The sequence below is a fragment of the Paroedura picta genome, chromosome 9, assembly GCF_049243985.1.
Source record: "Paroedura picta isolate Pp20150507F chromosome 9, Ppicta_v3.0, whole genome shotgun sequence".
In the NCBI taxonomy this organism is placed as follows: Eukaryota; Metazoa; Chordata; class Lepidosauria; order Squamata; family Gekkonidae; genus Paroedura; species Paroedura picta.
The window spans coordinates 79,839,275-79,854,491 of record NC_135377.1 but is presented as its reverse complement, the minus strand read 5'-3'; the positions used below and the strand labels follow the sequence as shown (position 1 = coordinate 79,854,491).

The 15,217-nt window shown below is 50.7% G+C and overlaps 1 protein-coding gene across 6 annotated transcripts in view; it reads left to right on the top strand.

Moving 5' to 3' along the window:
- CDH12 (cadherin 12) overlaps positions 1-15,217 on the top strand; it is an 873,293-nt gene that overhangs the window by 565,752 nt on the left and 292,324 nt on the right. Inside the window, exon 1 of one of the 6 annotated variants that reach the window (XM_077353397.1) lies at positions 15-356. The exons of the other annotated variants lie outside the window; for them this stretch is intronic. The gene's annotated coding sequence lies outside the window, so the exon portion shown is untranslated. Of the gene's footprint in view, positions 1-14; positions 357-15,217 lie in introns of those variants that run through there. 6 annotated transcript variants of the gene reach the window in all.

Here is a 15,217-nt window from a genome sequence, read left to right as displayed (position 1 = left end):
GCGGGGGGGTTGGCTGGCCCGGCCCCCTCCCTCCCTCCCTCCCTCCCTCCGCCGCAGCCGCTGAATCGGCGAGCAGCGACCGTCCCCAAGTGGCGGCCGGCGCCCCCCGCAGCCTGGCGGCGCTCTCGGAGGCTGGCGGCGGCGCGGCGTGTGCGGAGCGGGTCAGCCGTCATCCTGCGGCTCGGCGGAGGAGCTTCGCCCGCCCGCCGCTGCCCAGGTGGGCCCCAGGAGTGCCGCCGACCCGGGCCCCTCCTCCCCGCCTGGCGCTGCGCCTGTGCCCGGGAGGCGGCCGGGGAAACTTCGCCGCCGCGCCTGTGGAGCCCTCCCGCCCGCCGGAGCCAGACGCTGCGATCAAGGTAAGCGCCGCCCGGCCGGCAGCCTCCGCACCCGCCCGCCGGCCCGCCAAGTTCGCGCCCAGCCCCTCCGCCCGCGGCCTCTCCTGCAGTGCGGGGCCCGCGGCCGCGAAGGACCAGGGAGAGGCTCCGGGGGAGCAGGCGCCCAGCCCGGGCCGAGAGGGGCTCTCCCGCTCCCCGCAAGGGGCACGGCGGGCAGCGCTCATTCGGGGCCGCGGAAGTCCGGGGGGTCCCGGGAAGGCTGCGGCGGCCGGAGCCACCTGGGGCAGGGTCAGCGTGCGAAGGGACGGCGGCGCCCTGCGGGGCTGGGGACCGCCAGGCGGGAGCAGGAGTGGCCCCTGGCACCGAGACGCCTTCGGGTCCAAGCGCGGGGGGGGGGGGGTGGCAGGAGGCAGGCGCTGCAAAGGGGGCCGGGGGGGGCTCCCTCCCTGGAGGAAACGTGGAGGCTTCAGGGCAAGGCTGCTTGGGGGAACCTGCCGCCCTTGGTGCAGGGGGGGACCCCCAGCTGATTTTAGTCCACCCTGTTCTGCCTTCTTTTGCACTGAGAGCCGGGAAGTGGCAAGCAGTTTGGGGAGTTTTTCCAGGCGGAAGTCTACCGGTGCCCCAACAGGTGACCTGGCTCCAGAGGAGGGGGTTCTTAACGGGGACCTAATTCTGTACGTTCAGCACAAGCTTAGCCAATTGAGCATCAGGCTGACTCACTTTTCTGCGGGGCTCTTTTAAATAGATTGACTAGCTAAGGAATGAGGACTAGCTGGGACTTCGTATTGGTAGGACGTATTTGATGGTGCTTCACGGTCACCCTCACAACGGCCCTGCCCAGTAGGCCAGGGCATTATTAGGCCAGGGCATTATCCTCTCGTTACTGGATGTGTGGAGATGTCTAAGGAACGGCTGGCTTGCCCAAGGGAGGCTGGCAAGGAGGCAGCTGAAGGGAGAGAGAGAAACGGGGAGTTCCGTGGCTCTCGGGACACTGTGTGGCTTGTAAGTAACTAGTTGCTGTCAGTTGTGGTGCCCTTAAGAGAACCATCCTTCATGTAGTAAATTGATGCCTGTGTTTCAGATGTTTTAAAAATGAGCAAGGTAGTTTCCTCCCACTCGCTTGGGTGTTGGGCATCTTTTTGCTCCCATTTTTGTGATTTCATTTTGATCCTAAAACAAATTGTTCTGTCGCTAGAGTCCTCCGGCTGGCTTTGCTAGAAGAAGCATCGGCCTAAATCTTCCATTCTGCACATGGGTTTGGTCCACGTGTTACAGTTTTTTCTGTGTCACCAAAATACATTAAAACAATGTACCGGCAATGTTTTAAAATAATCCCCCCCCCAAAAAATCTGATTCTATAGAAGTGTAGAAATCAAGCTTCTCAGTTTGTAGGTGAACTGTTCCAAAAATGGAAAGTTTCCTTGTGGAAACCAGACACAGAGGCTCTTTTGGCGAGGGACTTTTCCAGCTGTGTGTTTCCACATCGCCGTCCCTTCTGACCGTGTTCAGGCTCAGCCTCCCAGGACGTGGAGGCAGCAGTGGAGACGGGACAGTAGCGGAATGTCAGGGACGGCGGCCTCCGACCTGCGGGTTCGTTCGGGAAGCAGAGGATGCCGCTTGCCACCTTGAGCTGCTGGAGAACAAAAACGGTGATTAATATCCGTTAATATTTAATAAAATATCATGATCACTGTAATAAAAGCTGCAGCAATCAATCAATCAATATTTATTTCGCGGTCACGGACCAATAAAATACAAAAGTATAATGAGACGTAATGGCAGAAAAGCTGCAGCAAAATGGTCATGGCAGCTGGACTCAATTGAGTTGCTGGGAAGACGGCTTAAAAATACTTACGGTGCCTGGAGGTTTAGGGGAAGAGTAATATCTGGAGCTGCATTTGCTTTCCTTTCTCACATCTAAAAATGTTCGCTGTTTGCGCTGAGAAATTTGCCAGCCTCATTCGAGTCATAACTGGTGAAGTCCATTGGGAAGACATAACTCTGCTGGGGGTGCTGCCCTTAGTCCAGCTGGCTCCCCTTGTAAGAATCTGCATGCATCAAGCCATGTTTCCCCCCAACAGGACTGGTGCCTATGGACCATCCCAAAAGTTGATCCATCATCCCCTTACTAGGAAACCAGATCCAGGCTTCAAGAGTGAGCGGCCATCTGTGGGTGGAACTGTGCTGTTCTAAGCGTCAAGCAGGAAATATTTTCTGCATCTTCTGCTACGTGTGCGCATTAATTATATAAAGCTTCTGGTTTAATGGTTCAGATCTATTTCATCTCGTGAGGGAGCTGCGGGACTGAGTGGATATGAAACAAGATGCATGGCACTGAACGTTGCATATAATTTGGTTTTGTTAAGGCGTCTTCAGCGCAGCCCGGGATGACAATCAATCACAGATCGCAGGGCAAGATAATGTTTTCCTTGCCTGGCTGGGTGTGGAGATAGCAGCGTGTGGCAGGAGAGCTGAGTGGATGCACGTTCCCTCTGGCACGCAGATAAGAGCGAGGGTTGCCAGTCGATGGGGCAGAGGGTGGACATCCAAGCATCACGCTGAGGCCCAGGCCCAGAAAGGACATCACTATGGCAGGGTGATGCTCTAGGAGTCAGCAGGAACTCTATGGTTTTGCCATGGAGTTTACCGTATTGTTTTACCATAGAGTTTGTGATGATGAATTCTCCCCCCCCCTTTTTTTTTTTTGTTTCTTTGTTTTTCGTTTGCTTTTGCTGCCCCAACAAGCACTACCTGTAGCCTGGAGGGTCCAGAGCAGGACATTCTCAATTAGAAAGTACGTCACTGAGGGCCAGCCTCTCATAGGCATGAGTTAGGCAGGGGTCATCAAACTGCGGCCCTCCAGATGTCCATGGACTACAATTCCCAGGAGCCCCTGCCAGCCCCTCCTGGGAATTGTAGTCCATGGACTCTGGAGGGCCGCAGTTTGACGACCCCTGAGTTAGAGTGACCCTTCTTCCCTTTGGGTGGGTGGATTGTCATGTGCTGTGCTTTACTGTCTTACATCAACCTTTTTCAAGCTTTTGACATTAACAAACCCCTGAAACCGTCTTCAGGCTTTGAGAGACATCAGAAAAGATGTCAGCAGGCCATGCCCCCAGAAGTCACATGCGACCAGAAGTGACATCACCCAGACACTCCCACCAGCTGTGACATCAACAGGCCACTCCACGACTCAGGAAGTGACAACACAGAAGTATTTTTTCACTGATTTGTGAATGGAACCACGCTGGGCTGGCTGCCGGTTTGCTCTCTTCACCAAAGGGCTCCTGCAGAAACAGAGCCGGGGCAGGCCCATGCTGCTCTGTCATCACCCCCCCCCCCCTAAACACACACACACACAGTTAAGTGAAAACGAGAGAACTTGCCTCTCTGGACTCTAGTTGCTATTGATGAGCCTTTGGGGCCTCTCTCACCCCCCTCCCCGGCCCATCATTCCCCATTTGTGGGGGTGGGGGAGTCATGAAAACAAGGGGGAAGGTTCACAATAGAATTCCAGCAGAGAACCTAACCCAAAGCTATATTACTATAATATATAATATATACAATTTTCCAAATAAAGTAACAGTTTGGCCATCTGTTTTTCAATATTTAATCACCAATAAAGAACCAACCATAATGTTTTTTAGATAAATGCCGTTTCCAATTGCTTTCCGTCAGTGGTTGTGTCCTCCTATGATAATTAGGATGAAAGCTTTCCACTGTGAAAGGTTATTTCTATCAAATTGCCTTATTCTACAGTACCAAACTGTCCCCGGTCCTGGGGAGCCGATGGCCTATTTATACTATTAGATAAGTAGAATAAGGTAATGTGTCATGGTATAAATTACATATTACAGTAATCCAGCCTTGGGTTAGGGTCCCTTTATCTCAGTTGGGGTGGATGAGTAGACAAAACCATATATTCACCACACACACACACATATTTTAATTAACTTCCACCCAATCGGTGAAACCCTTTTGGGGCCATCGTGAAACCCCGGGGTTTGGCAAAACTCTGGTTGAGGACACCTGTCTCACGTACCTGGTGGGAGGCGATTCAGGGGCACACCTTCCATTAGGTCGTCTTGATCCCCAGCTCGGTGCCGTGCGTCACTGGGATGTCAGTAGATGTCTTGAGCAACGTGACCCCCCCCCCCACACACACACCCGCTTCAATGTCTTGCTCGCTCGCATTCAAAATTGTGCATTCCTAGTCATTCCCCTGAGCGCACTGAGCATGACAGATGCAGTACATCTTTTTTTATTGTCCCTTACAAAGGCATGCTCAGCCTCTTTCCGCCCAGTGTCTGGGACCACACGCCTAAGAACGCTTTCCTGGGGGAAATTCTCTCAACTAAAATGGGACTTACTTCTGAGTAGCTTCCTGCGTCTGTTTCCACACAGGGTATTTGTTGCTGGCGTAATTCTGCTAGGAGGGCGGGAGGGAGGGTGTTTTTCTTTTCTTTCATAGTCTGAGGAAGGGTGCTTGCACTCAAAAGCTCACACCTTGAATAAATCTTGCTTGGTCTTAAAGGTGCCCCTGCTGGACTCTGGTTTCGTTTTGTGGTGCTGCTTCAGACCAACATGGCCACCCACTCGAATCTTCCCCTCAGCATTGTCCTGCAGTCATGCTCCTCCTGGGGTTTCCTCTGCTTTTCTTTGCTATTTCTCAAACCGGTTTCACTTGGAAGTCCCAGCAAGGCCGGGATGGCTGCAGCATGCACTGGGGGGGGGGGGGGAGATTTGGATGATTCTGGACCCTGCTGTTTTCCTGGCCCCTGTCCAAAAATGGCCATTTCCTCTCCCTGCCACCAGAGGGCTTCTTAACATCAGAGCTGCCCTGTCATTGTAACAGAATAGTCACTTGTGCATCAGGCTCTCTGAATTCCCAGCATTCTTTTTAAAGGAAGTCTCTAACCCCCTTCACTGCACAGATCGAGGCACTTTCATCAGACAGTTTCCACATTGGGAACTTCACTGCCCTGACTCCAATGCGGGAGCACAAATCCGGAACCTGCACCAGGCCAAATGCTCCCCTGTGCAGGGGCAGGAAGAGGCGGGGCAAGCTGCCCCAGCTCAAACTCCAGGCTGCAGCCCAGGGGGAAGCCTCCAGTGCGGAGATGGCTAAACCATGGCGTTTCAAGCCACTTCAGCGGCCATATGCTAGCTAGTGGATTTGGCCCTTCCACACAGTAGAATCCAGTGGATTGAAAGTGCATTATGCAGTGCATGAGAGAGTGCCCATAAGGAGAAAATTGTGTCTCTGCCGTGGAAGGAGCTATGGCCTTGCAGGTTTTAAAAAATGAAATAGCCCTGGGAGAAGGGGGGGGGGATTGCTGCTGCCAGGGGGCTGGAGCGAGTAGGCCAGGAGGAACTCCTACCATGGGGTGGACTGTTGCTATTCTATTGTAGCAGCAGCAGCAATGGGAAAACTACGCACGCTTCTAACCATGTGAGAAACTCCTCTCTGTATTTGTGGAGGAAACTGGGCTGAGCAATAATGACAGATAGACTTTCCTAAGGGATACTAGAAGCAGCAGGACGAAAGTATAGAGCACTTTACAATACTGACAACATCTCTTTAGAAGAGTGCGGTAAAGATAGGAGAGTGATGTTGTTGGCTCAGACAGGTTTTCTTTGGCCCAACATGACGTTACCAAAATACATGCCAGACTAGAAAACCTTTTAATGCTTTTATTTTAGCTGCAGCTTGTCCACGAGCAGGCTCAGGGGGTTGTCTTGCAAGGCTATGCAAAGAACAATCGGGTTACACAGGACGATCCACCTTTACCTCGGGGGGTTGGCAGCATCCCTTGGATCAATGTTACAATCCTCCCCCTTTTCATTCCATCTGCAAGACAATCCCCCAAAGTCTCCAGGCCGGCCCTGGAATCTCCGATGTGTCAAGAGGTCACTGGGTCAGCCTTCAGCCCCCCCCCCCCCCCGGTGGCATACCCATGTCTATGGTGACAGCTCATGTCAGGCTCAGCTCTAGTTACAAGGTGAAGTTACAGTGACCCTTAATGTTTGGCTGAAATGTTTTAAAGCTATGTTGAAGATGCTTTCAATTAGGGTTGGGCGCTTTGGTGTCCAAAGTGGCCATTCGTGCCCGAAGCAGCCAGCGCTGCAGCGCAGCGCTGGCTGCTACGGGCACGAATGACCACTTTGGACGCCAAAGCGCCCAACCCTTCAAACCTTGCTTGAGATAAGGCCTTGCACGGGCTGTTTTCTTGGCTCTGCTGTGGGAGAAAAGTTAGGAGCAAGCAGAAGGATTCCTCCAGACAGAAAAGGAAAAAGCCAATATGCAATCAATGCAAAACTAAAATCAGCTTCCAATAATTGATGAATACCTGAATGATTATTTCAAAAATCAATGTGGCCAAAGAATTCCTGCAAGCTGGTGTTTTGGATTAGATTCCTGAGAGTCCTGAGTTCAAATCTCCACTTCTGTTATAGAAGCTCACTGGGTGTCCTTGTGCCCATCATGTATGGTCAGGCTGACCCACTTCACAGGCTTCTTGTGAGGGCAGAACCGGGAAGAATTTTGCCCTAAGCTGCTTAGAGTGTCAGTGGGATAGAAAAACCGGATCTGAATAAACGCTAATACAGCTGTAGGCCTGGGTGCAAGAAAACTCCCCGTCTCCGGGCCTGTTCCTTCAAGGAGAATGCAGCCCCATCCTGCATAGTTGATTCCCAAAATCCCAGTTCCCGTTCAGCAGCCGTACTTCCATCTGGTCAGGACTGAACATCAGTTGATGAGCCCACGTCCACTCAAACACCACCTCCAGGCACCAGTCGAGAATTTCTAGAGCTCCTCTGCCACCAGCCAGAAGCTCAAGGTAGTGCTGAGTGACATCTGCTTACTGGGGACAGCCCAGCCCCAGTAATGGGATGACTACCTCCCATGGTTTCATGTGGTCCTTGAAGAGTATAGGGCCATGAGGTATAGGGCCATTCGCTGGCAGGGGCTCCTGGGAATTGTAGTCCATGGACATCTGGAGGGCCGCAGTTTGACTACCCCTGGTATAGGGGATAAGATGGAGCCTTGGAGAATCCCACAGGCTAAACACCAATGGGTTGAATAGCACCGCGCAGCACCACCTGCAGAAACCCACCCGCTAGTTAGGATCAAATCATGATGTAAAAGAGTAATTAGGGAGTCGAATTCACTGGCCCAGGAAGTGGTGGCAGCTACAAGCTTCTAGAGGGGGTTGGGTACACATCTGGAGCAGAGATCCATCTGTGGGTCTTAGCCACAAGGCACAGAGGGAACACTGGGGGAGAAAAGCTCTGCGGTAGAAATGTTCTGTATTCTTGGTGCTTGGGGGGCAAGAGTGGGAAGGCTTCTGGAGTTGTGGCCCCACAGGGAGATCTCCTTGATGGCACATGGGTTTTGGCCATGGTGTGGGACAATGTTAGACCAGATGGGTTGTTGATTTCTCTTGTGTTCTTACATTGTCTGTCACTCCCAGTCTGGAAAAATACCATATCTGATGGTGCTGAAATCTACAGAAAGTTTTGGGAGAATCAACGGCATCACACTCCCTCTGTCCATGGTCCTGCACATTCATCCACCAGGACAACCAAGGCTTCCTTTCAGCCCCATAAGCAGACCTAAACCCAGATTGGAAAGGATTCAAACAATCCCATTCCCCCAGGAAAGCTTCAGATTGTCCATCCACTGCCTGTTCACCTGTGGAACATGAGAGACTAATAGGTAATGACTTATCCAAGGTGTGCTGCTTTAAAAGGTAAAGGTATCCTCCTGTGCAAGCACCGAGTCATGTCTGACCCTTGGGGTGACATCCTCTAGCATTTTCATGGCAGACTCAATACGGTGTGGTTTGTCAGTGCCTTCCCCAGTCATTACCATTTACCCCCCAGCAAGCTGGGTACTCATTTTACTGACCTCGGAAGGATGGAAGGCTGAGTCAACCTTGAGCAGTCTGCTGGGATTGAACTCCCAGCCTCATGGGCAGAGCTTCAGACTACATGTTGCTGCCTTACCACTCTGTGCCCAAGAGGCTCTAGTAATAGGTATTAAAAAAGGTAAAGGTATCCCCTGTGCAAGCACCGGGTCATGTCTGACCCTTGGGGTGATGCCCTCTAGCGTTTTCATGGCAGACTCAATACAGGGTGATTTGCCAGTGCCTTCCCCAGTCATTACCATTTACCCCCCAGCAAGCTGGGTACTCATTTTACCGACCTCAGAAGTATGGAAGGCTGAGTCAACCTTGAGCTGGCTGCTGGGATTGAACTCCCAGCCTCATTGGCAGAGCTTCAGACAGACATATCATGGCCTGCTTCAAGGCTGCAAAACCAAAAAGGAAACCCAAACCCAATCTGAACAGAAGTCAGAAACCCAAAAGTTGAGCTGCAAAACAATATTAAAAATCATTACAAATGTTTATTAAATAAAGTGCACCAGTAATATATGAAAACAAAGTAAAAACAACACATCTCTAACCTGCACATTACAGAACAGACCAAATGGGTTTCAACCCCTAGGGGTCTTCCTCAGAGGTCAAGATATTGTGTGGAATGCTCTCTTGCATTAGAACAAAAGCGAAGAGCTTTTTCTGACACATATGGAAATGCATTCTTGATGCAAAGTTAGGGAAAGCTGAGAGTGGTGGCCTCAGATAAGACATATTTTGGAAGGTGGGCTCCAAACCAGATACTTTAGAAAGACTAATTGGAGCTACACCAGACAGATTTTCCTTTGCCACTCAGCAAGGCTTTTAGATTTTGATCTTATACAAAAGAGCATCTCACACAATATCTTGACCTCTGAGGAAGACCCCTGGAGGTCGAAATGCGTTTGGTCTATTCTGTCATGTGCAGGTTGTTTTTACTTCGTTTTAATATGTTATTAGTGCACTTTGTTTAATAAATATTTGTAGTGATTTTTTAATATTGTTTTGCAGGTCAACTTTGGGGTTCTTGTTTCAAGGCTGCGGCAGCTCCTGTCCTCTCTAGGAGATATTAGTTCTGTCTCAGACCCATTTATCCATCACTACCTCTGGCAGATTTAAGTATCCAGGGAGGGCAAGGGTAGGCCTCAGATGTCCAAGGGACCTGTCCACATCCCCTGACTGAATAAATAGGATGCTGGACAAGCCAACTCCATGGCGCCACTCGACTGCAACTGTGGAGTCCATGTCGGAATAGAGGTGAGAGACGTCAGCTGCAGAGTGTTGAGCACAGCCTCACTGTGGGGCTCCAAGCATCCTACCATCTTCTGCAAGCCAGATCTCAACAGGCCTTTGGCCGCCACTGGCCTCCTCCACTGGTGGTGGGAAAGTACTGTCTCTTTTAAAAATACCCGTAAGGATTTGTCCCAAGGCTTCCTCCCCATTCTCTCTAGCTGTTTCCAGGCGTCTTCCAACACAAAGCTGGCAACCCAGCACGTGCCTGAGACAGTCCCCCTGGTTGTCACAGAGGCAACACCCCCCCGATCCTCTTCCAAAAAGACAGCCTTAGCATGAATTCTGAAAGACTGTGCTAGCAGAATCACCCGGAAAGGACTTCTCAAGGCTCTGGTTTCCCTTTCCAAGGGGGAAAGCCCTGGGAGTGAACATTTCCCATTTCTCCGACATGCCTGCACCAAAAAACAATGGCCTTCTCACCTCCGAAGACACGGGGGAGTCAGGTGCAGGCTACCTCGGAGGAATACATCTCTATGCCAATGGGATATTTTCTTTTTGTTGTTTTTCCCCCGAGGAGACGACATTTTAAGTCTGAGTGATGAATAGGTGGGGAGAGGAAAGGATTAGCTGTTACTCTAAGTAAGTTATGGAAAGGGGGAGGCTGTTTTCCCTAGAGCCCCTGCAGGAGTCTAAATTGCCGGAGAGCACCTCTCCTTCCCCCTTCAGGCTCTTTTATAATTTTCATAACTCAGAATGCAGATTTGCACTTTTATTGCTTGGTAGAATATAAGCGGCTACTCTCTGCACTCCGTGGATGCTGCCTGCCTGGACAAAAATAGCCAAATGGCTTACTTTTTATGTTAATGGGATGATGAAGCCTGTGCAGAGATTTTTCCCCTTGTGTTGGAATAGCCAGCGTCCTGCCCAGATCCTGACACAGAGGGAAGATGGAGTCACTCAGCTGCATCTGCGGCCTCAGAAGATGTTCCCCCCCCCAGGGCCCCTCCCCCATTGTTTTAAACAGGAAGTGGCCCTGGCCAAGTTGGGCACCTTTAAAACCAACCAAGTTTAATTCTGGGTAGAAGCCTTTATGGGCCTGGACACTTCGTCAGCTGCACCAACAGGGAATGGTGAGGAATGCAAAGGAATCCAAAAGACCCAAAAGGGAAAAGGGAAAGAAATGGAATGTTGGATGTCAGGGTAAAGAGGAATCAAGAGAGTTAGCAAGAGTACTGGTGGTGGGGAATTGGTTAGTTCAGTAGTATACTGACGGCACAAATGAAACTGTACTGACCACTACGCAGGAGAAGAAAGCACCACCATGGACCTGCTGCTTTTACTGTCCTCGTGTGCTTTGTAGTATCTGCTAACCCACATTCTGCCTTCCATTCCTTGGAAGCATCCTATAGGATTAGCGTCCTTAGTTGTTGTTGTTGTTGTTATTATTATTTAAATAATGAATATTACAGAATTTTTAAAAAACCCACAATATAATAACCCCCCCCCTTAAAAACCCAGTTAAAATTACAAATTACCATCACAAGCACGGCAGCAAAACACACCTACTGACCCCCACTGGGGCAACAAGGCGGCATCTGCTGGCCACCACGGATGGAGCAAAAATGTGGTGAAGTATCTTCCTTTGGGGGGGGGCATTAGATTTCCTCTCTGCACTCGCCTCAGCCATAGACCTGGCGGAAGAGCTCTGTCTTGCAGGCCCTGCTGAACACCGAAAGCTCCCACAGGGCCCATAACTCCTCCGGGAGCTCATTCCACCAGGTTGGGTCCAGGTGAGGTCGAGGCTTCACCTCTTTGGAACCAAATATTGTCTTTTTAAACTAGGCTTGCCAGCTCTAGGGTGAGAAATACTTGGCGATTCCGGGGGTGGAGCCTGAGGAGAGTGGGGCCTGGGGAGGGACTTCTGTTTTCTCCGGCTGACCTGATCTCTGTTGCCTGGAGATCTCTGGAAGATGGCAGCCATAAGTAAAACCCACGGTTGAATTCGTGCTAGAATGCCTGGATCTACGTGGCATGCTCTTCAGCACTAAGACCCCAAGAAAGGCACGCCAGTGATCCGGTGGGAAAAGCCAGTGTCTTTGGCTCCTCGTTTGGGAACCGAACACAATGCAGACTGCCATCTTGGAAGTTTTTATAGTTCATTTAAAATTCTCAACCCAAAGAGCAGCTTAAATGCATCTTTACCCGTTCTCATTTGGGGATGAAATAATCCCCCTTCCCCACCCAGTTTATTGTTTTGAGCATTTTGCAGACTTTATCTTCTGACAAACATTCGGCATTTTGTCCCCTTCTAAGACAAACGCTACAGAAAGGTCGCGTACTTTAATCATCTCTCTTATCTCTGTAAAAACTAGATGACATTTTTGTGCCCTACTTCTGACCAATGAGTGTGTGCCTGTTTCAAATCAGAAAATTAGGCATTTGAGTGCCTTTCGGAACCCCACCTTTCCTGAGCAGAGTTGGCTGCAACGATGTGGCCTAATTTTCAGGGGAGAGAGGGGAGGGAGGGAGAACAAATCTAATTGCTGCTGCTTCCAAAATTCCTACCAGTCAATTTTTCTTCGAGTGCATTAGCTAAATCAGGGGTAGTCAAACTGCGTCCCTCCAGACGTCCGTGGACTACAATTCCCAGGAGCCCCTGCCAGCATTTGCTGGCAGGGGCTCCTGGGAATTGTAGTCCACGGACGTCTGGAGGGACCCTGTTTGACTACCCCTGAGCTAAATAGACAGTTGGAGTTACTGAATAACTTCTGACTTTCCAGCTCAAGCACCATGTGCGAGTCCAAGCAAATGTGTGTCAAACGTCGCATTCTTCTTCTGCAGACTGAAACTAGCAGCCCAGCAGAGTGACGGAGTCCACGGAACCCAGCTGGCTTAGAAGGACAGACTCTCTGATTGCACCGTAAGGAGAGCCCTCTTGTTGGGCTGGACAAGACCTCTTAGTGGGCATGACTCAACAGTCTATGCAGAATGTCCTGCAGGGGGCATAAGAATTAATGTGTCTCTTGCATGGCTAGAATAGGACCTTGTTGATGGTTTCCAAATAATCTTCTCTGTGTCCTGTCTGGCTCATTTGGAGACTTCTGCTCCTTTGAGCTCACTTCCTCCCTGCTTGACTCCAGAGCAGACTGAATAACAGTTAGACAGGATTCTCTCTCTCTTTCTTCCTACTTACAAAGCTGTTTCTCTTCATAAGAAAACTCTTTTATTATGTTAAGAAGCTTGCTGCTTTACTCTCTTGCATATTTCAACTCTGCCAACACTTTTTGCCCTCCCTGGAAGTTGAATCCATTTGTTCTGGGGCATACTTCCCACCCTCTCTTCCGCACGTGAAAGTGCAGGTGGAAAGTACTCCTCACGTGGCTATGTTAGATCCCTTCTCCATCCTCTGGCTATTATAAAAAGACCGTAAGGAGGTTTAATTAATTTACTTCTTATGGCACATAATACAGGGATAAATTATCTTTGTTACTTAAGCTTAGTATTTTTCATTCAGACTTGTCACTGAATAAATTTATGTCTGGAAGTGCTTATAGACCCGGGAAACACTCTGATAAGTCTTCTACCTCTCTTCTACTCTTTTCACAGTCAGAGTAGTTCAGCAGTGGAATAGGCTGCCTAAGGAGGTGGTGAGCTCCCCCTCACTGGCAGTCTTCAAGCAAAGGTTGGATACACACATTTCTTGGATGCTTTAGGATGCTTAGGGCTAATCCTGTGTTGAGCAGGGGGTTGGACTAGATGGCCTGTATGGCCCCTTCCAACTCTGTGATTCTGTGATTCTATGATTCCCCGACCTCCAGGTGGAACCTTGGGATCTGGAATTGCAGCTCACCTACAGACTAAAGAAATCAATTGCCCAGTAGTGGATGGTGTGTGTGTGTGAGAGAGAGACAACCCTATTCCACAGAGAGAGCCCACTTCTCCTTATTCTTAAATCGTAGTCTCAGTCTCTCTGCCTCCCCTACCTAACAGGGTGTTGGTTAGGGATGTGTGCTTTGGCTCGGATCAGCTTTCTCGGTAATCACTGAAGCCTGAAGCAGCATGCAGGAGGCCAGCCTGGTCAGTGTGAGACAGACAGCCAAGCCTCCAGATGCGGGTATAATAAGAGCCCCCCAACCCTTCTGGTGGAAGAGGCCAGCTCTACCTCACCTGCGTTACTCCTGAGCGGAGTAAGAATATGAAGAAGAAGAGCTGGTTTTATACACCACTTTTCTCTACCAGGAGCCTCAGCTTACAATCTCCTTCCCTTTCCTCTCCCAACAACAGACACTGGGGGGGGGTTCAGCAGGGGGGGGGTTCGCTTGGTTCAGCAGCCTCGGTGGTCACCGAAGCCCGAGGCGGCCTGTGCCGTGGCATGGAGAGGAGGGGCCATGGCGGCACAGCAGCTGGCAGCCACACACAGGCGCAGCTGCACCTGCACGCAGCCACTGGCTGAGCCGCTGCCGCCCCTCCTCTCCGGGCTTCCACGATTGCCGAAGCGGCCGAAGGGCCCAACCCTACTCAGAAGCCTCTGCTGTGTCACTTTGCTCTGCTGACTCACAACAGACACTGAATTTGGGGGCCGTATGGTTGAAACTGTATGGTTGAAAAGGAGCAAACCATAGAGTTTTTGTCCAAATGCCAGCGTGGCCTTCATTGCTGGTGATGCGATGGCATCCTGGTGTGCCCTGGAAATGACATCATCAGCAACCACTGGCACCCAGGAAGGACCTGGCAGCCGCTCTACACTCGAGTTGCCGGGCCTCCCGTTGTGGTGGGGCACCTCCTGCCTCCAAGCCTTTGTTGCCTGTTCCTGGGGAGGGGCCAGAAAAACGAAACAAAGTGCCAGGATCACCTCAGCCTAGAAATCGGCATTTCCTGCTGTTCCTTAAATGATGGGACCCCATTTTGGGATTTTCCTGGGAGTGACATCATGATACTCACAATGCTAACCCCACCCATGTGTCCCATCGGTTTCCATGGACAGCCTGGCAACCCTCGCTTACATACCTCTGGCTTACAGTAATGGTGCACACCCCACCCAGCCCCAAAGGCCTAACGCGTTTTTGAGCAACTGCGGCAGCCGGGCCGCTGGCTCTCCCCCACCCCCGAAGGCGGTCCCCGACCAGATGAAGGTTGGGGACCGCTGGTTTAAAGCCATTATTGCAGGTCCTCTCCACTGTGGCTGACAGAAACCTCTCCCTGCCCTCCTCCCAGTGACAAAGTCCCACCTTGCCCCTACCTTGCTCAGTTCCTGCCTGATTGTTGGACTGCTCTTTTTGGTTCGACCCCTGGCTTGTTTTGGTTTGTGACTCTGTGATTCTGGACCACAATTTAGTCTCTGCTTATCAGCCAGTAACATAAATACTCAAATCTTGTGTGTGGCCAGCAGGGTGGCACACTTTCTTTACTAGATGGCCTGTGTGGCCCCTTCCAACTCCTTGAGTTTACGATTTTATGAAAGGCAAGCTAAAAGCACATTGATGCGTTTCTTTACCGGTTCTGCCTACTGCTGCCTAAATGTAACGTAGTACATTCCTGTAATACATGTGACTTCTGTTGGACTCCTCTGTTCAGTTCTGAGAGGCTAATTAATGGCTCTGCGGTAGGGGGTGAGTGTTGACCGTGGATTTTCCATTATTCCCCTCTACCCTTGTATTTTCAGCAGTGAGTGAAATTCACCAAGGAAATGCAACGCTCCTCTCAGTGCAGTTAAGCAGAAGATTGACTCAGAAA